The following is a 21970-nucleotide window of genomic DNA, read 5'->3' on the forward strand; positions in this document are numbered from 1 at the left end:
TTGGTTCCAAGGCTTAGCGTTTCTATTTGACTTAGGTTTTAGGATTAGAGTTCTTATTGGTTCATAGATCTGGGGTACTAATTGGTTTCTAGGGCTAGGGTTTCTATTGAACTTAGGGTTTAGGGTTTCGGTTTCGATTGGCTAATAGGGTTAGGGCTGTGATTGGTTGAAAGGGCCAAGTCTCACATTGGCTCTAGGGCTTAGTGCCTGGGTTCTGATTGGCCAAAGGTCACCTGACCTAGGGCTATTTAACCTTAGGGCTCAGGACGTCTTAGCCTGGGCATCAAGGCTAAGGGCAGAGAGTACAAGGGCAGTTGCCTGTTTCGACTGGTCGGGCCTATGACGAGAAATGCCGCGCTTTTTGTCATTTACCAGCCACCACCTTAACTCTTCCACATTCATATACATAATGTGGCAAATGCACTAATTTACTACAAACAGATCCTTCCCACATCACAGTGTTTCAACAACCACTAGAAAATCTAACATACTACACCTATATACCTTTCTACCCCAACTACCACACAATGTTACCTTTACTCTCACACAAAACACCACTCTGTCCTATACCACAAAAAATCCACAAATAACCAACACAACACAAAGCCACACTATACACAGTTTTAGTCCCTCCTAACATACACTCCCTGATCATACAAAACAGCATCTGTACCCTCTACTTGCTCCCAACAGACCCCTTTCTTTCACCACCCTGCCTATACTCAGTCTTCCATCATTTCATCTACCACTACACTCTTCCTCTTTTTACCAAAAACACACAACAAAACAATACTTGCACTCCAACACACCATATATATTACCTCTTCAGCTGATAACTCAAACACAAACACAAACACTCATAACTTTTGTCCATCCCCTCTCACACACCACATATACTATTTTCCTAAACAAGTCACCACCCCTTTACCGTTCAGCTTTCACCCACCAACAGTACTTTACATATGAATCCTTCTCAGAAAACTAGTACATCAACTTCTCCTCTCACTACCCCACAAAAGCAAAACTTAAAACACAAACACCAAAACATCAAAAACTCCCACACACACTATTTCATAATACATTTCAATGCAAATTGGAAGCATACACTCAGCTCCAACCCTCCAGACTTGACAAATAATACACATCCTAAACCATCTTTACCACTAAATATTCTATCTTCGCCTGCACCTAAAACAAATACACCAGCACAACAACTCTCATTGAACCGCCTCTGATCCATTGCATAATTCAGAGACTTATATCACTTACATGCTGTACCACCACCCCTAACTCATACACCTTCCATCCTAAACAGACTCAAACAAAGTAAACAACATCACACTCTTCACAACTTTGCATCTCCATATCTATTAAACAACAAGGTTCCTCTACAAAAGCAACATAGCTCACCAATTGATTCTCAACCAACACCCCCAACACCTACACATACAGACCGATCAAAATACCTTCTAAGCCTACTGGACAAGGAATACTATGTAACACTGTTGCTATCCTCATACAGCTAATACCAGCATTAATGACAAACCTTCAACAAGTTACACCACAACCAAAGCACAATATCTAAACTGCCTACTAATAAATTATTGATCTCGTACCACATCTTCGACCTACTCACTGACACACAACCTAACTTACTCTTCATAACTGAATAATGGTTAGGAGATGACATGGCTCCAGTGTACCATGAAACCACTTCCCTAGGCCATCAAACTATCACACAAAATCGTACAGGCAAAAGAGGAGCTGGACTAGCTGTTATATGCAATTAAACATAATATCTCACTAAAGCTGAAGACGTTTCCAAACAACGTTGTGAGTCCCTCTTCACCAGATGCAACCCTACACCAACTTCCTCCCATAACTTCCTTCTCCTTTCCAGACCTCCACCTAGCAATGCAACATTCCCAGACACATTTCTAGACACAGTCTCAAACCTGATAACACTACACTTCAACCTGGGCATTCTTGGTGACCTAAACATTTGGTTTGACAAACCCAATATGCCCCATTTAAAAACTATCATCACTGGCCTAGACACATACGCTCCACTGAATCTACATCAAATCATCCACAAACCCACACACATTGCTAAACACATCCTAGATGTCATTTTTGCAAATTCAGAGCTGGTTACCTTTCAAAAGATTACTCAGTCACATGGTCAGACCACCTCAGACCACCATCTGCTAGCTTGTCAACATAAACCACAAAGCAACACACCCAAAACCACCTTGGATGGATCCATCTATCGAATGTGGAACAAGCTCAATTTTGAATGCTTAGAAACTCAACTAACAGCCAACACAGATCTAGACACAGTTGGTTTTGTTCAAAACGATATGAGTGGCTACAGGAAGCTTCTGATATCCTAAAACCACTCAGAACAACAAAACAGGACAAACCAAAATATGCACCTTGGAGAAATACAGAAACAAAAGAGGTAAAACGGTAAATTTGAAAGCTGCAATGCACCTGGCTCAAAACTATCAGCATTCAAGTGAAACTTCACCCACAGAAACTTAATAGATTATACAAGTCAACAATCAAAAAAAGCTAAAAAAAAAAGTACTATGCAGACATAATTCAAGAAGCTAAATGTGCAAATAAAGATTTTTATAAAGATTCTCACCAAATTTTGTAAATTGAAATGCACGGAAGAACTTATCCCATTAGTCAAGAAGTCACTGACAAATTGGCAAATCCTTAATCAACCAAAGCAGACAATTTGGACTCCAATGGAAAACAAAGGAAGACCACCAGCACCAATCTATTTCCAAAAATCCCCTCCACAAGTAAGCTATCCCAAACTCTTCATCCTTCAAACAAATATCACAAAGCAAATGTATGGATCTGGTGACAGCAGGCAGCCATCTGGCTGCCCTTCCACCCCTTGTCCACCACAAATATTCAAGAACATTCTTTTAACTACCTCCGCTGCCACACCAGTAAGAAGAATCATCAATCATTTGTTAACTATGGGAATCTTTCCTGAACATCTAAAAAAGACACATAAACACCCATTATTAAAGAAAATAAACCTGGACCCACTTAACCCTGACAACTACAGAGTGATTACAAATGGGCCTTTCCTGTGCAAACGGAAAGAAAGAGCAGCATTCAATCAGATCTCACTAATAATTGAAGATAACTCCATACTTTCAGACTACCAAACATGATTCCACCCAGGAAGAGGCACAGACTCTGCCCTCATTGCCACCAGGGATGACCTTACAAACATCTCAAATTGAATGCTTCCACAATGTAAAAAATCAAACATGTGGCAACTAGAAAAATTATGACCCACTTGGCGCCTGGCCTACCTTTCTGAGACCACCTCCTAAAGTATCTAAGTATCTAAGAAAGTGAGAAACTTGGAATTACCATTGACTCCAAGCTATCAATAAATTCCCTTGTGGACAAATTAGCAATATTAAGCTTCATGAGGAGGAAGATGGTGGCCGGCTGAGATGCTCGGTCGTGAGCTCCGATGCACCGCTACACGGAGCAGTGTGTCGCTCTCCTAAACTACGCTTGAAATTATGATTTGTAACTATATCTTAACAAACTTAACAAACGGATGATCTAAGGACTCCAACAAAACTCTGAAGAATAAGCAACTCTGTGAGAAAGACTAGTGAGAGACTAGTGAGAGACTGCCGGATCCCGCTCGTGCTTTCTGCCCTGCTAAGGAACTCTGCTGACACCGGCGTGAGCTTAAAAAACATAGCGGCGTTATAACACCCCCATCAGGAACCATGGCTATTGGACCTCTAAAGAGAAAAAACATACCCGAAAATACGTTATCACCGGCTGCGGGGGTCTGGGCAAAGGCGCTGAAAGCTTCATTGATCTGCCGCAGAGCTTTCCGCAGAATCCTCTTCCGGGGCACGCCAGGCGGAATCAGCGCGTCAACTGTCGAAGGGCGTGGAGAGCTGCCTGCAACAGAGAGGTCTTCCCCGCACGTAAGAAGTGGCTTTACACAGCGGTTGCCGGTGAACGCTGCACCGAACAAGTTAACAGTGCAAGAGGCTGACCGAGGACAGGGTGTTCCAGCATCTGTGACTTTTTCAAGAAAGCTGTGCTGGTTGAATAGAGAAATATCTGGTTTGGGGCTGGCAGTCAATCAAAGCGCTGACCTTGCAGCAAAAGGAACTAAAGAGCCTAAATCATCTCTTGTACAAACTGGCTTACAAACGGAGACGGAGAAGGTGAAAGAAAAAGAGCTGAATAAAGGTACACAATCACTGCAGTATTGTGAGGGGGTGGTGCCTGTCATTAATCCTGATAATGCCTCTATAAACATAAACGCTAAGAGGAATAATACCATCCAAAATACCAATCAGTACCAAACTGACCCAATATATAACAAAGATCAAGATAAAAGTGAACTTTTGCAAACAGAAAAATCTGAAATTTCTAATTATGACATAAAAACTAGAAAGATCGAAGGGAGATTTGACACACAAATAGAACCGGAAAAAACACAGGGGTTCACCGGTAGATCCTCATACTGTCTCAGAAATCGTCAGTTGGTAAAACAAAACCATTTTATCACCCAAAAGAAAAGCGTGACCCCTAAAAGCACAAAAAGAAAGCAGAAAGCGCTACCTAATTTTGCAGAGTTGTCACAAAACCTAAAAACAAGGTCCGCAAAATTAAAGAACCAGGGGTCAAATGACTTAAAACAAATACAAACAATCAGAGTGACCCCTTCTCTAAGATCGTACTTCAAAGTACAACAATCAGTACAAGTTAGAGGAGGTCAATCACAAGTAGAAGTCCATCCCCCACTTGTAGAATCCGAGGATCAAACCCAAACTACTACATCTGAGGAGTATTTCGAGGACTTGGAGGAATTGGAGGAAATGGAAGAACTGAACACTATCCAACCAAATCACTCCTCACAGGAAGATCTAATAAAAAAGCTGATTGAACCACACTCTTCCTCAACAAAGTAGATCGTCGTACGCTGTGGAGAAAATTAGCAGCATTAGGTTTACCATCTTACTTATTGGATCTGGTACGTGCCCTTCACACGGATACTTGGTGTCGTGTTCTCCAAGGCGGAGAAAGGGGCCTTTCGCAATTAACTCCATCTTTGAACGGCCTTAAACAAGGTTGCCTCTTGGCTCCATTATTGTTTTCCCTGTATACTGTAGATCTCCCTGCCTCCTTGTCGGCTTGTGTGGGCATAGGTCTGGTAGTGGGGGGGTCCCCTATCTCTTGTCTAATGTATGCAGACGATATCCTCGTCCTAGATTTAACACCTAAGGGCCTGGCCAATCGTCTGCAGGCCTTACATGCATTCGCTGACTCTCACTTTATGAAGATTAACACATCTAAAAGTAAAATTATGTGCATTGCAGGGAAAAAGAAGTGTCGTTCCGAAAACTTTGGTTGGTCCATAGGTGGCCAGAAAGTAGAGGTTGTGAAATCCTATATCTTTTTGGGTAAAGTAATTGCGGCCAATTTGAGTGAGAAGCCCCATATCGAGCATAGTACAAATAAAGCCCTCGCTCATGGCAAAGGTTTGAATTCCCTTTATCTCGCCACTGGTAAAAGACACTATTCCTGTCTTCTTGAGGTGTATAGGGCAAAGATTCCTACTACGATACTATATGGAATAGAACTTGTAGAGCTAAAGCACTGGGGTTTCTGTCACACAATTGAAGGGAAGCTTCTAAGATCCTTACCTACCCTCAACACCGCGTGCTCCCTGGCCGCATGTAGGCTCGACTTTCGCCTCAGGAGCAGCTGGGTTCAGGGACTATGTGCTCTGGTAAGATGGGTGGCATGCTTGGCCAGAGCAGAACCGAGATCGCTGAGAGCTCTTCTCAAAGGAGAATTGTTGGGCAACTTTAAAGAGTTCTCCCGAATAGTAAGGAACTTCAGAAGAGCTGTGTGACTTCTAGAGTTAGATGAAAGTGTTTTATTTCTACATTCGCCGGCTCAGCTAAAAACTTTGCTGAAACAGGCATCGTGGGAACTCTGTTTTAAAATAGATAAGAATGGATTACAAGAAAAGGGGGGTTGTGATCTCCTTCTTAATTCTTATTCAATGAAGTTTGCCCAACCCAATGCCACATGGAATATTCCACATGGTGTCCGAAGATTATGGTTTCTTTTAAGATATGATCTATTGCCCCTAAACTTACTCTTATCCAAATGGTATGGATCCTCTCCGATGTGTAATCTCTGTAGTATGAGTGTTCAGGATCGAATTCATGTGCTGCTGATATGCCCTGCACTCCGCTTATTGCGGTTGAAATGGTTAAAGCCAATATGTCTCCAACTAGGCATTTCCAATGTAAATATCTTCCTGCAGGCTTTGTATTGCCCCCCAAATGAAATGTTTTGCTTCCACATTTTTAATTTTTTTAAAGGTTTTTTAGCTATTTATTAAGGAGAGATGGAGGTGTCTGGTACTGATGATTTTTGTCTATTGTCAATCAATGCAGTTAGTTTTGTGATTATTGTATTGAATTTCTTTTTTGTATGTAATGTCTATTGTGTATTTTATGTGGCCCTCGTTGAGAGCCAAAACATAATAAAATAAAAATTGAATTACAGTAAAAGAATCTGAAAACGAGATTATCATCCTCCAAGAAACTCACCTTATAAGTTCCGAGTGGGACAAAATACTTAAAAATCTTAAGTGGGTGGACACCTGCATCTATACTACGCAAGATTGTAACATAAAAGGGGTAGTAATTATCATAAAAAAATCTTTAAAAGCTAAGATAGAAAAAAAGGTAGTAGATAATAAAGGAAGGTGGGTAGCAATCAAAATTAGGATTGAAGATAACATCTTATCTATAGCTGGATATTATGGTCCGAATCTGGATGACTCAACACCCCTCCAAAAGCTTTACACGGAATTGATAACAACCACCGCTCCCATAATAGTAGGGGGGGACTATAATATAATTCCAGATCCTAAGCTAGATAGGTCACCCCCCAATAAACAGATGAACCTTCCTAAAATGAGAGAGTGGTTAGGAATATACAAAAAAGACCTTGACCTAGAAGACATGTGGAGACAAAAAGGGGAGAAAACTCGTCCTTACACCTTTCACAATAAAAAGCTAGGTCACAGATAAAGAATTTACTTTTTTCTAGTAAACAGACTCCTTCAAGATAGTGTGAGAAAAATCAATCATATCCCGGCTCACCTATCAGGCCACTCTGGTGTACAATTAATTCTCACACTACCAGAAAACAAAACCCCACCTAGATGGACGGTAGAACGATCCATATTGAAAGACGTACAAAGTGTGAAACAACTCGAAATAGCTTCTAAGCAGTACTTTGAAGAGAATACAAGTGGGATGTCTAAACAAATCAGATGGGACGCGTATAAAGCCGTGATTAGAGGTAAACTACTTAGCTTAGGAGCACATAAAACAAAAACTAAAAAACAGGATATCAAAAAAATTGAAGAAGAGATCAATACAATAGAGAAAAAACTGCTCTGTGGAAAGCACTCAGAATCAAAGGAAGAGTTAACAGAAAAGATCTGTAAACTTAAGGAGGCCCTGAATGAGTATCTGGAAAATATAGTTCAAGAAAAATAGGAAAACAGCAAATTGTCAAATTACGAATATGGGGAGGGATGCGGGAAAATGCTAGCCTGGAAAATGAAAACTGAACAGGTAAGGAATAATATCCCAAGCATCCAGACTCATAACCAAACCTCGCAAAGCTCGAATGATGATGTAATAAGACAAGAGTTTACAAAGTTTTTCTCCAACTTATACAAAGAAAGCACAAACCCAACAAAAGAAGAAATTACGAACTACCTGAACACTATACCACTTCCAAGCCTAACAGAAGAGGAAAAAGTTAGAGCGGCAATAAAAGATCTAAAAAAAGGGAAAGCAGCGGGCCCTGATGCGCTACCAAACGAATTCTACATAACATTAAAAGAGTCCCTAATCAACCAACTAACAGAAATCATGAATAACACATATTTGGATCATGAAAAAATACCCGAATCATGGAATGATGCCACGATTAGCATTATTTTAAAACCAGGTAAAAACCCTAAAATCTGAGAGTCTTACAGACCTATATCACTACTCAATTGTGATTATAAGTTATTTATGCAAGTCATCGCCAAAAGACTAGCTAAGATCATGCCAACTCTGATTAACCTGGACCAAAAAAGTTTTATTAAAGGACGACAAATTCATGAAATCACTCATGAACTATTCGCAGCTGTGAATATTGCTATCTGTGAAAAACTACTGTTAACCATTATTACCTATGACGCGGCTAAAGCTTTTGATCGAGTTAACTGCTTCTTTTTAAATGAAATCATTGAAAAAAACAATTTGGGAGACTGCTTTGGTCATATGGTAAGGGAGGTTTTTAAAAACCCAAGAGCAAAAATAATAGTAAACGGAAATCTAACTAACAATATTGATATTCAAAGAGGTACGAGGCAAGGTTGTCCTCTATCACCTTTACTTTTTAACCTCTACATTGAACCACTAGCCTGTTCAATTAGAAACCATCTCACAATAACACCTTTCAAATATCATACCTAGTCAAAAAAAGTGGCACTTCACGCAGATGATTTAATGATATTCACAAATAACTATGAAGAAGCTAGTCAAGCAATAGAGGACACGATGACAAAATTCGGCAAAGTGTCAGGATACCTAACCAACAAAGAAAAAACAGAAGCAATGAGTTGGAATACTAACCCCAATACACCTTTTTCCAGAGATAAAATAAAATATTTGGGAATCACAATAGTAAAAGAACTTGGAACTATCCCACAACTTAATCTAAATATAGTAATGAAAGAAATTAGAAGACTTTTCAAGATTTGGTCAGGACTCCCTCTGAGTTTTCTAGGAAGATCTAACGATGTAAAAATGACCAATATTCCTAAATCTACTTACCTTTTCAACACCATCCCACTAGAATTCAAAAAAGAAACACTAAAGAAGATACAAGGAGACATAGCTAGTTTCATATGGGCATCGAAAAGTACAAGGATTGCTTGGAATAAACTTAGGAGAAAGAAAGAACAAGGCGGATAGCAAGTCCGGATATATATGAATATTATAGATCTTTTCAATTTAAAAACTTTAGACCTCTCCTAAGAAAACATCAAACATATCCAAACTTCCTACAAACCATGACTGAGAAGAGAGACCATTTCCTATTTAAATTTGGCCATCCCAAATACTTTAAAAAAATAAAACTAAAGATTCTATTTAGCGCAGTGAAACTTTGGAGCCAAATAAGAACAACAGTAAAAATCCCATATTACAGTAATACAGCTCCAGTATGGAACTCGCCCGGGACACCGGACTGCTTAAAAGACTCCCTAGACTCCACTCAAAAATACAGGAATTAAAAGATGGGGACAGCTACTGACAAAAAATACTCTATCAACGTGGGATCACTTATTTTCAATTACAGAAGGCAAACTATCAAAATTTAAATTTTACCAACTAAGCAGTTGGTCAAACAGTTTGCCAAAAAATAAGAGTAACTATGATAAACTTGAAAGTGAAATGACCAAAATAACACCAATAAAGAAAGAAATAGCGAAATGGTATTGGGCTCTTATCGAAGCAGGTGAGGAAGATTTTTTAACCCCAGAAAACATATGTAGAAAAGACATGCCAGAACAGGACTTGGATTTAAAACTACTCTGGAAGAAATCTATGGAAAAATGGTGGTCCTGTCTAAAACCTGCCTCACTAAAAAGGAACCACTATTTTTCACTACATAGAGCGTATTGGACCCCAAAAAGATTATCTAAATTTAAAGGTACGAACATAAAATCATGCCCAAAATACGGAGAAACAAAAGCAGGCGACATCCATATGTTTCAGAAATGCCCCGCACTGGACACATACTGGAATGAGATCGGTAAGACACTAAATACAGTATTAGGAGTCAACATAAATGTAAGTACCTCTCTCATTATCTTTGGAATGCATAATAATAGTGCTATCAGTAAAGATAAATTAATTACAAGACAAGAACTCTTGATGTTCATGCTAATCCTGCTGGCGCGTAGAGAGATTTGTATAAATTGGATAAAACCGGGTCCGCCTACACATGAAAACTGGCTAGACTCCATAATAAAAACAAAAAAACTTGATAGAAAAGGGAAAAACACCAAGAGAATAAAATTTTGGGAAATTTGGGAACAACATTTTTTAGAGGTGCCATAAACTCCTTTCTAACATCAATAAATAAAATCCAATGCTTAAAGCGGAGACAATAATTCCAAGCAGGACTGATTACTGCTGAGTAGCCAAATAGGCTAGCTCCCTCCCCAAACCATGGAATTATTGGTAACGATATAAGGTTACAGGAGCAAAATGAATGGTCAAAAGACAAAAGGGTATGCTCCCCAAGGAGAACTCGATAATGGGGCAGTGAAGGACTAGGAACCAAGACTCATTTGACTCCTTAAACCTCCTTATCCATACTACCGCAAGATGAGGATAAAATAAATAAATAAATAAATAAAATAAAAAAATATTAAGCTTCATTTCTAAGAAAACTCTACAACGCATCTTCCCCCATCTGGGATACACACAAGGTCCAGGCGACTATCTCTGTTGTACTGTCTAAACTTGATTACGCCATAGGCCTCTTTCAAGGATTATCTTTATCAACCATGAAAAGACTACAGCAGATACAGAATTCTGCTGCCAGACTACTCCTACATGTAAAGCCACAAGCCCACATCTCCCCTGCCTTGAGGGCCCTACATTGGTTAGCGATTGGCAGAAGATACACATTCAAGCCACTTTGTATCACCTACAAAGTGATGCATGGAACAGGGCTACTGTCCATCAGGAATAAACTCACCAAATACATTCAACAAATGAACATCTGCTCCAGATTGGCACCTCACCTCAAAATCCTACCATACAAGAAAAAAAACATAGGTGGCACATCCTTCTCTGTTCAAGCAGCTAAACCATGGAATCCATTAATCTCAAACATAAGATTCATGGATAACTATCCACATAACAACCATACTCAAATACAAATGTACAGCATATCCCTGTGTATATACACATTTAATTTGATTATATGTATCTAGGTATGTGTATTTCTTTGAATAAATATGTATAATAGTTATGTTTATAAAATATAGATATTCTTTAGGTATGCTTAACAAATGTACATATTACTTATGGTTATGTACATATATTATTCTATGCCTAAAATGTATATAGGTCACTGCATAGTTTTCATATGTAACTTGATTGGATACTTATGGTTCTTCATTTATTTATCTATCACAATTGATTCACTATGAAATATAGAAACAATATTTACAAAAAAATTAAATGAATACACACAAAATGCTTAAAGTAGAGCAACACTTGAAAGTCTGAGTTTGTTAAATACAACTTAAATGTTGATCTATTTCCTTCCTTATACAGGTATACCTTCAATATATGTTTGTATCCATACATTTATTACTTTACTCCTATTCTCAAAAACAAATATTTGTCTCTCCAGTCAACCACCCTATACTACACCCTATATCGCTCTTATTATATCCTCTACCTCAAATTTCTGACTCATTCCAAACTTCATTCCACTACTATGCTCTCCAAAATAACCATTTCCAGACTCTTCCCCCTCTATCCTTCCTTGGATCAAACCTAATTTTACAACTATGATCTCCCAAGCATCCTTTTCTAAATATTTCCCTCAAGTATCCCTCCTTGATCTCATCCCAAAACTATTTTTTCTACTATGATCTCTCTAATCCATTTCTATCTCCAAACACAATTACCCCTGACACCATCGATCACAAAAATCTTTTTGTAACAGTAGTCCCTTTTATTGACTCTGTATATATTTAATTATTTTAACTTTTCTTTACTGTTTTTTATATATCACATTTCCAATCTTCCTTTTCACTTTACATATGTTTCATTTACAATATTTACAATGTTCTCACTGTACATTCCTATACATAAAACATTCCTATACATACATTTTCATATTGTAATGCTGTATATTTACAAGAACACCTCTGGCTATACACAGTGTCCTACTTGATTTTAAGCTGACAAGATATAACTTTTTCTTGGTCTTGTCCACACTTACTGGTGTTGGTCCTATCTCATATGATCAAAGCAATATGTCTTTCCCTTTGTTTTTTTCACTTTTATGGCACAAAATATATTTCTTTTGTATACCGTGTAAGTAGTACACACTATCTTACTTTTAACAAAACTTTTTTTTGCTTTATAGTTCATATATATCGCCGACGCGTTTCGACCTTGTCGTGGTGGGACCTGCACGTATACTTTATCAAGGTCTTTCTCAGGGCTGTGATTACAATGTTTGTAGGACAATCTTCCAATCCGCCTGGATGTTATCGCTGGGTATTTTGGTCTGTTCTCACCCTAGGTGTCTTCTGTAGATCTTCCTTGAGGGGATCTGGATTAGACTCTTGTTCTTGTCTGGCAGTGTTTTCTTTGTGGATTACTTTTTTGCTTGGTTTTCTCCGCTTGGTCCTTTCACAATTCACTTCCTCGTCCAGCGTCTTTGACAAACTTCCGTGTTTGGGCGTCCATTTCTAGAGACTCTTCCCTCCTCCATCTCTCATTTACCCATCCCAAACCGCCTCTTACTACTATGATCTCCCACTAAACACTTTCTAGAGTCTTCCCTCTTCTTTCCCTCCATTATCTTTTTCAATCCAACTAATAGACTCCACTTAACGTGGCTTAAAGCTGCCTTGCAATAAGGCGCCCTTTCAGGCTATGCTTAGCTATTTACAAGGGCAGTGTAAAATAGGAGGCAGCACCAAAATTAAGACCAGGAAAACCTGGTCTTAAGTTGGCGAATTAAGGTGAAATGCTTTATTTCTCCTTGTTTTTGCTTTGTCCATGTGTGCTGCCTTGTGCAACACACATGGAAATAGCGAAACGCCTTGGATTGTTTATTTGTAGGAAGGTGACACTTCCTGCACATAAACAATTCTTAAAAAAATGACATTTTGTAACTTCCATGTGTGCCTTCCTACATTATGCAGCACACATAGAAGGGACAAAATTATATTTCAGGATTGTTTATGTGCAGGAAGAGACAGATTCTTACACAAAAACAATCCTCCCCTGGACGTAGACACCCTTGCACTATGGTACAAGGGTGCATACGTTGGCGCTACACTTCTAAGAGTAGAGTCAGAATAGGGGCAAATGCAAGTCTGCACCATATCCTTGTAAATATGGTGCAGCCTTGCGTTTCTTAAGTTTCTGAAGTGTTAAGCCATGATGGCTAAAGTTTCACTCCACCACTCAAATGTACATATGCCCCTTAGTGTATTGGGTACCTTTCGTTAACAGGAAGATGAGTGCTTTCTGCTGGATGCTATACACTTGCCTGCTTCTGGAGGAATTCCCAAATACTTGCAACATTAAAATTGTCTAGTTACAGATAGAAAAGAGGAACAACTACAATGTGTGCCCTCTCAATTATTACTGCACATCTGAGCTCCCCCATTAGCGATGAGCTCCCTATACCACACCAGTGAGTTCAAGTCAATATGAATCCTGGTCCCCAGGAACACCCATGTTATTTCTGCACAATGAATTGGTAACGACTATCCGCAGGCAGACAGCATGCGAACAAGTTGATTGACTTGACATACAATTTGAAGCCTACTTAATTAGAATGATACGGCCAGTTAACAACTTATCAATGTACAAAAGTGTACACAAATTAGAGGTAAAGGTGCACGGTTGAAGAGGTTGAAGAGAAGTGATGTCCCTGTGTTTCTAAGGGGGACATATCACTGGAAGAGGTGTGGCGCCGCGGCTAGGGCGACTGACTCCGGAATCTGGGGATCACGGTTCGATCCCCTGGGCTGGCGGCAGATTAGCCCAGCACCTTGCGACTCTGGGAAATAGCTTGCTTAATCTTCCCAACGGCCCCCAGCGCCTAGAGACCCTTACGGGTGATTGTGCACTTTACAAATGTGGATTATTATTATTATTATTATTATTATTATTATTATTATTATTATTATTATTATTATGTTTATCACTAAAAACAAGAGTACCTGTGTTACTTGAAATGTGCGGGAAAGCTCAAGCCTGGATCTTTTTCAGAATATGTCTGTTTCCCCCAACTACTGGCACACTTTTGAACTTACCTATATGCATTATTTAAGTAACAGAGTGCACAGTCTGGTTTTGGGCCTACTATATTTTTAATTACTTCCAGAGTGATCATCAAGTCAATCAAGAGTAGGAATATTTGGAGAAAGAAAGACGAGAGACATTTTAAGGGATCAAACCAAGTAGTGTATAATATCCTCTAGGGTTTTCCAAAATATCAGCTTGCATATCAAAAGGTTTTGTCACCTATTTTCTCTGTCTTTCATTTCTAAGTTTTGACTTAGCTCGTTTCTTCCATTGTCTCTCTTAGATGGTGAGTGCTTACGTAGTTGGAAAATGTTTACAGTGCACCGCACCATACGCCTTTGTGTCAGCAGGGCAACTACAACATCACTGGAAAACAATCTCCATCACTTATGTGCAGTTCCTAAAAGCATCACAGAAATATGCCTAATTATAAATGGTAGGCAGCAGTCAGAGACAGAGAGCTCCAGATCATGATGTGAGGTGGGAAGCAGGGTGAAATTGCAGGGGAGAGGAGAGACAAGAAAGGAGCTGTGCTCCAGCCCCAGACAGCTGAGCCTTGATTCTTTGATTTTTTGGGGAGTCCGCGGTTGACCCTCCTTCCAACACAATGAAGGAGGAGGAGGGGCCGCAGGAACTGCAGGAGCTGGAGGAACCGTGGAGCAGCAGAGCCACAGAAGCTTTTATCTACCAGTGATTTTGCCCGGTCTTTGTGTTTCTTTGGCTCGCGCCCCCCGCTGGCGTTGTTGACAGCTGTAGGTGCAGTAAAACTAGTGGTGATTACACCACGAGCCAGCGGCCAGAGGAGGCTCGCCTGGTCTCACCAGCAGGCGTGAGTGCACCTGGTTTCACCCGCAAGTGAGGCTGCAGTCAGATAGCAGCTGCTGAGAGTATGCCCTGGCAGTCACTGAGGCGACTCGGTTAGTTCCGGGTGCAGCCTGCACATGCCTGTTGAGCCCCACAAGCCTCCAGGATTGTGAATCTCCTACCTGAGCCAGCAGATTTGTGGCATTTTGGTAACAAAGAAGACAGATGTTTGGGAGGGAGAAAGGGGGGCAAGCCAGACCGATAACCGTATTGTGTGTGAAAAAGGCCACTTTATTGAAACAGGTGCACATCACAAACTTTATTAAACTGGCTCCCCTCCTTACAAAACTAAAACCTCTCTAAACATCGAGTTACCCAACCCCTTGGTCTTTATCCCCCCGCCCCTACGATCCCCACATGACAAAAACATTCCCCACCCTGCAAAACGTAATACATGAAATGCAATTACATTACATAAATACACCACAATACACAATCTTATCCCATAACCTTTGACCTTCATAACCCCCAAAACCTAACCTCCTATCCGTCTTCTTGCAACTGTAACTAATGGGCACCAATGTAACACCTCCAATCTGTTTAACCTTTCCCCTTTCCTGACACCAACTCCCCAACTTAACCTAACTACCAAAAACTCCAGCCAAACTTGGCCAACTTCCAAAACCAACACCGCCAGCACCTGTTCCAAGTGACAGCATACAATTAAGAAAAAACCCCTGCGCACCTGTTCCAAACCGGCCCTGTGAAAACCTACCCCCAATTAACAAAAACACAGAACCCAGGGAGGGCAGGCAGGGGCAAAAACCTTGCCTGCAGGGCTCCCAGCCACTAGGTTACCAAACCCTAAAATGGTGGCTGTGCAGGCTCCGTTAACCCCTATATCCCTTGGGCTACCTTTTAAAATTTGGGCTGCTTTTGGGCTATCCCCAAGCAGTCCAAAAAACGGCAAGATGTCTGCCGCCAGCTTGCCCCCTCCCCCTCCCAATCTGCCCAGGGGGCAGACCTCGAGGCTCGACTGCCCACCGAAACCCCTTGTGTGGCGCAAGCTAAAGCATCAGCAGCAGCGAGTAAAGTGCCCTCCTTGGTTAGTTTTGCTCCGATCTGGTCAGCATTTCTCTGGGCGGGAGAGTGTGAGCAGTAGGATGGGGGAGGCAGTATGGACTTCTAGAGTCTGGGAACCTCTTACCACCCCAGTTCGGTTCCTTCCAGCATCATAACCTCTATGGAAAGCATCTCCTTCCATAAGGTAGATTTTCACCAATAAAAGAATGGCGCACTCTTGGTGCAAAATCAGTGATTCAGCACAACACCAACCACCTAGCCAAAAGCCACTCAGGTGCCCCCCTGTCTGCTTCTTTTTCTCACCATGGCTTATAAAAATGAAAAACTAAGGGGCATATTATCAAGGGATTTATCTCTGCTTTTTTGGCTTTAAAAGCCAAGAAAGCGGATTTAAAATTATCTCCCTATCAGCAACAGGGTGCTAACACGCAAATTCGCATGTTAGCACCCTTTTTCTCTACGCTTCCCCTTGCATCTCTAATGAGATCTCTAATGAGATGCAAAGGGGGCGTTCCAGGGAAAAATAATAGGAGAAATGTTGTTAAGCGACATTTCTCCTATTATCAAGGATATCGCTAACCCTGTTAGTGATAAAAAAAGCAGCACTAACCGCAGTTAGTGCCTCTTTTTTTACACCTGGTATTTTCCTGACTTAGCCATGATATCCTATGGAAGGTGGATATCATGGCTAAGTTTGTGAGCCCCTATCATCAAGCTAACGCCAAACTTTGAGAGATTATCGTTGGTTTTCCAGCGATAATCTCTAATTTGGAAGTTAGCGTAAGGATTTTTATCACTTCTGAGATAAACGTTGGTAATAGCAAGTTATCTCAGCGATAATTTCCGGTGATGCTTAGCGATAAAAAAATCGTTGCAAAGCCTAGTTAGCGATAAATATCGCTACTCGTTGGTAATATGCCCCTAAGATCCTGAACAATTCATATGAACAGATTGGGCACACAAACAATCAATTCGAAAGAGGTTGGGCAAGGCGGCCCCAAAAAGGTCTTTTTTTATGGAAGCACAGAAATAAGAATTTGTTTTGCAAAAACAACTAAATCAGATGAAGTAAAATCTTAACTTGAGCAGGAAAAAGTACAGAAGACAGGAGCAGATAAAGTGGAGGACATCAACACTCCTCAAAACAACAAAGGTCACGCTGGAGAACAAGCAACTGCTATCACAGACTCAGCATCAGCAGAAATCGATGATTACCAAGAGCACCTCGACCCACTTCCCAATCCATCAGAATCCGAGCTATTTCAAATTCCATAAATATATTTCACCTAACCAGACATAAATCTAAATGATATCCTCCCTCTCCAGGTCACCAAAACAACAACAGAGCCACTGCAATTATACAACAGTCCCCCCGTAAAACATCCGTCTCAGCACGAAACCTCTCTTACTCACTGGAATTTCCGCTGTTTAACACTACGCAATCTCTGAATGGACAAAACCCTGTCTCCTGTTCTTTATTCAATCTCCAAAGGATCTTAGAATCACTATTAACTCTCCTAAAGAATCTAATGGAAAATTCTGACCAGATCTTTTAAAGGCAAACAGGTATTCTACAATATCTAGTCAACAAAAAAAGGAAACAACAACTCAAACAAAACCATCTCTTCTTATTAACAAAAGGAGAAATAAATGTTGCTGAAAAACAGCAAATCCTTAAAGATTCCATAATAATTGACAATCTAGCCCCAGTTAAGAAATAAATGGCAACCCAAACTGGCCGGATAACACAAACATTTTAAAATTAAAAATCCAAGGACGATAAAATCTATTCTCTTAGAAATGTATTTAAATACTCCAATACCTTCAATGATCTACATAAGGTTATCCCCTATTATCCAATGTTTAACAAGCGTAGACCTACGGAACCCTCTGATAATGACCTTATATGTAAAGAAGGAACACCAAAGATTTTAGTCACAGATGACCTGACTCAGTTTCAGCAAGAAACAAAAAGAGAAATAGCAACATAAAGTGGAAAAGGACCAAGAAAAGAGCAATCAGAAGAATCTTGAAATAGAAGATGCAGAAGTTAAAAGTTCCGAACCCCTGATCTCCAGAACAGAAAACCCCAGAAAAAGAGCAAACTATTAAACTTTCAAAAATTTCACACAATAACCGCCATAATCATTTAATAACCAAAGGAAGAGAAAATTACAAACAACTAAATCCTTTGTCCCCAAGTTTTTCCACGGCTTTGATGCAATAATCTATCTGTCCTGTGTCCTGAACAACCGACCAAGCAGATTTCTGGGGCGACATTTCTACAGGAACAGCAGATCCAAACACGCTTTCTAAAAATCAGAGACTTTTTCCCCCACAGGAAATTATCCATTGAACTGAGGGCGAATAGCGAATCTCATCGCCAAAGACCCATTCACTAAACTCCCTAACAACCTCGGAAATAAAACTTGTGGCCTTCCTGATTAGATCTAAAACCACGGTGGCTATTGTCGAATTCTGGTCCAAGGTAATTCCAGCAACAATCCTAAAGGAAAGTGAGATGCTCCATAAATATGGATATTGCCTCGCAGCTGTAAACAACACAGAAAATCAAATACAGGTAAATATCAAGGAGAAGACGAAATGAAAACCCTTCACAATGACCAATTACCTTGCGGCACTGAAAACCACTCCAAAGCCATCAAGGAAAACGTAACCATCTCGATAAAGAACAGAAAGAGGCAGACCTGGAATAAAAATCCAATAAAAAAGGAGATAACACCAAAGGAAAATTGCTGGTCCTGCATCTCGGGGAATCTAAATAGTCACAAACAAAGAAGGAAAGTAAACTCCTTTTTTAACAGATGCTTCAGCCTCACGTTTTGGAATATAGCAGGGAAAAACCCGGAGAAGTTGCGCTAATTCTGAAAAACACCCCAGTGATGGTAACCCTACAAAAAACCTGGACAATAAAAACATTTGTTCAAAACGATCACTTTGTTTATGATGTACCAGCAGAACCTGTAAGCAGGGATCCCGCTAAACGCAGACTTGCAATTCGTCTACGTCAAGATTTCTATTGGTATACGGTAGTTATCAACAGGTGTCTGATATATGTAAAATGTATTAAAGTCAAGAACTGGAATGAAAATATGAACAAGAGGAAGTTCTGTCAATCCCACTACCACTATTCCCTCAGGGATAAAAGCAGATAAATGTGGGAAAATATTACTAAACGGATGCACAGAAGGAGATATTCCATTGGCTTGCAACGTTAGCTCATCGATCTCAGACTACATGATCTATGGCCAAGATTTACTCAAGACAGCCCTAAAATTAAGTTCACACAGGAAAAGCATCATGCAATATTATATCTTAATATAGGAATAATACTGCAACCCATTTCTCCATGGTCCATTACGCACTTGCACAGTACAGCAGTTCTAAACCTGGCTAAAGGGTGGTTGATATGGAATTCAACAACAATCAACAACTTAAATTCTGCAATAATCACAGCCCAAGTATTCCAGAGTATCAATTCCTCAGACCAAATAATACATTTCAAAGTAGTCCTTAACAAGGTAGTGGCATCCCTGCAGGATATTACAAAATGTCGCAAAACGCATGGGGGAAATTGGATAAGAAGGATATCCTCGCCCCTGAAGTTCGATGGGTACGGATCAGATACCGATAAAGTACTCCAAGCACACCAGAAGATTGGAGCAAGTTTTTAGCCCCCCTATATTCTTATTGTTATGCTACCGGGGAAATCCATAAATCATGGCTGGGGAGCATTGTGTATTACATTTTTAAAAATGTCTCTAGGTTGATTTCAGGCAATTATCATCAAATTGCCTAGTTGGATGCTACGGGGAAGATCTTTGCAGCAAGCATCCTGGAACATCTGAAGGACTGAGCTTTCTCATGCGGAGTGATCCCTATAAATCAAGCTGGGTTTTGAACAAAGCACTCCGTAACTGACAATACAGCGGTGATACAGACAGTTATAGACAAATAAGTTGTGTCAAAATCACAGGTCGTCAATTGTGTTTTCGTCAACTTTACGACAGAGTTTGACAGAGTAGACAGACCAACAGTCTGGAAAAAACAAAAAAAAATACGAATGCCTAACAAACTTCTCAATATAATTATATCACTACACACAGCAACCTGGTGCCAAATACAAATGGGGAGAGAGAAGGGCCTCGCTTGACTAATAGCTACACTGAATGGCCTCAGGCAAGGTTGCCTTTTAGCCCTCTCCTATTCTCTTTATACATAAGTGATCTCCTACCCTATCTTACACAAATTAATAATTTCCCCCAAACAATTTCATCCTGTTAAATCCATATTCTGATGTACGCCGATGACGTGGTCATTTTAGATTTTACACCATTTTGCCTACAAAGTAACCCACAGGCTTTAACCAGATATACAAAAGAAAATGTCTTAGTCCCAAACATATCCAAAATTAAAATAATTCAGTTTAGAGGAAGAAAGAAATACACAAAATTCAACTGGTTATTAGGGGGAAAATCTTCAGAGGTGGTCAATAAATATACTTACTTGGGGTGAAGTTTTACACAAACCTTACAAAATACCCCTCATCTTCTGCACTTAGACCGCAAGCAGACATACCCGTTGGAGCACTTTAACACTTATACTTCTCTTCTGATCGCTTTTTAGTTCTAAAATTCCAAATATTTTATTGTATGCATTAGAATACATTCCAATAAAACAGTGGCAACAAATAAAAATCAAAGGAGGGAAAATACTTTGTAAAATGATCAAAGTCTATCAAGCAGTTCCTGCACAAGCTCTACGCCTCACGCTCCTTCTAGTTAGCTCATACGCCAGAGCTATCACTAACATCAGAGGATGGGCCTAAGATCTTATACACAATGAATAAGTAACCATAAGATTTTAATTAAAGACTGAGACTTTTGGGATCGAATCATTGCATCACACTTTTAGAGAAAATTTTATTACAGCTTTTAATTTATCGAACTGCACAACTACACTCTTGAAATCTTGGACTCCTGTACACTTGAGGCTTTTTTTTTTAAACACTTGATGCCGAGAATAAGCTATGACTTCGACATCAAGTACTGCTCTCAATTATAACATTAAGAACAATATGAAGAGTCAATAGAATAGAAATATGAGCAGCAGTATATCTGTTTTACCTTAGGGCATGGAGTCCAGCGCTGTATTATCTTATTATGGCTTGAGATTCTCCCTTTAAAAGCATTTACCTCCAAATGGAACCTCATTGAAAATACCACTAGTATTTGTGATTTATGTGACAGAGGAGTGCAAGACTTACCGTACGTTCCGTTTGAATGCCCAAATTTGACACTAGTCTATGCCAGACGCCGGTATTAAAAACCTATTCGAATTAGACATAACATATTACAGTCCAATGCCTCATTTTGAATCTAAAATCGCCGCCTGATGAATTTGTATGTCATAATTTGTTCAAATTTTTAAAGAGTTTAATTTTTTTTTAAATGATTACCTTATTAATGTTGAATAACATAGTATGTTTAAAACGTGTTGCTCTCAGTATAGAACTAAATCAAATAAAAAAATAAAACTTGACTTGTAACCCTGAGGGGGAGAGCAACCATTTCTTTCCCACAGTTAAGTAGGGGAGGGATAGACAGATGGAGGGAAGGCATATGGATAAAAGAGAAAGTGGAAAAATAACACTCAATATTGCAAAGTTTCTTGTCTTGAGATTAAAGAGCACAGTATAAAACAAAGAAAACACTTTTGTATTACAGATAAATACCTGTTAAACCTATAGTCATTTAGGCCTAGTAAAGCAGAACAACATTTAACAAGTCACTAAATAGGCAAGGGCTACTGCTTCATATCCCCAGACCCTCTGATCTCTAATTAAGTATGTGATTCCAAAATTTCACAGGCTGTTTCAATCTGTATTA

This window comes from Lissotriton vulgaris, chromosome 6 (genome assembly GCF_964263255.1).
Source record: "Lissotriton vulgaris chromosome 6, aLisVul1.2, whole genome shotgun sequence".
NCBI lineage: Eukaryota > Metazoa > Chordata > Amphibia > Caudata > Salamandridae > Lissotriton > Lissotriton vulgaris.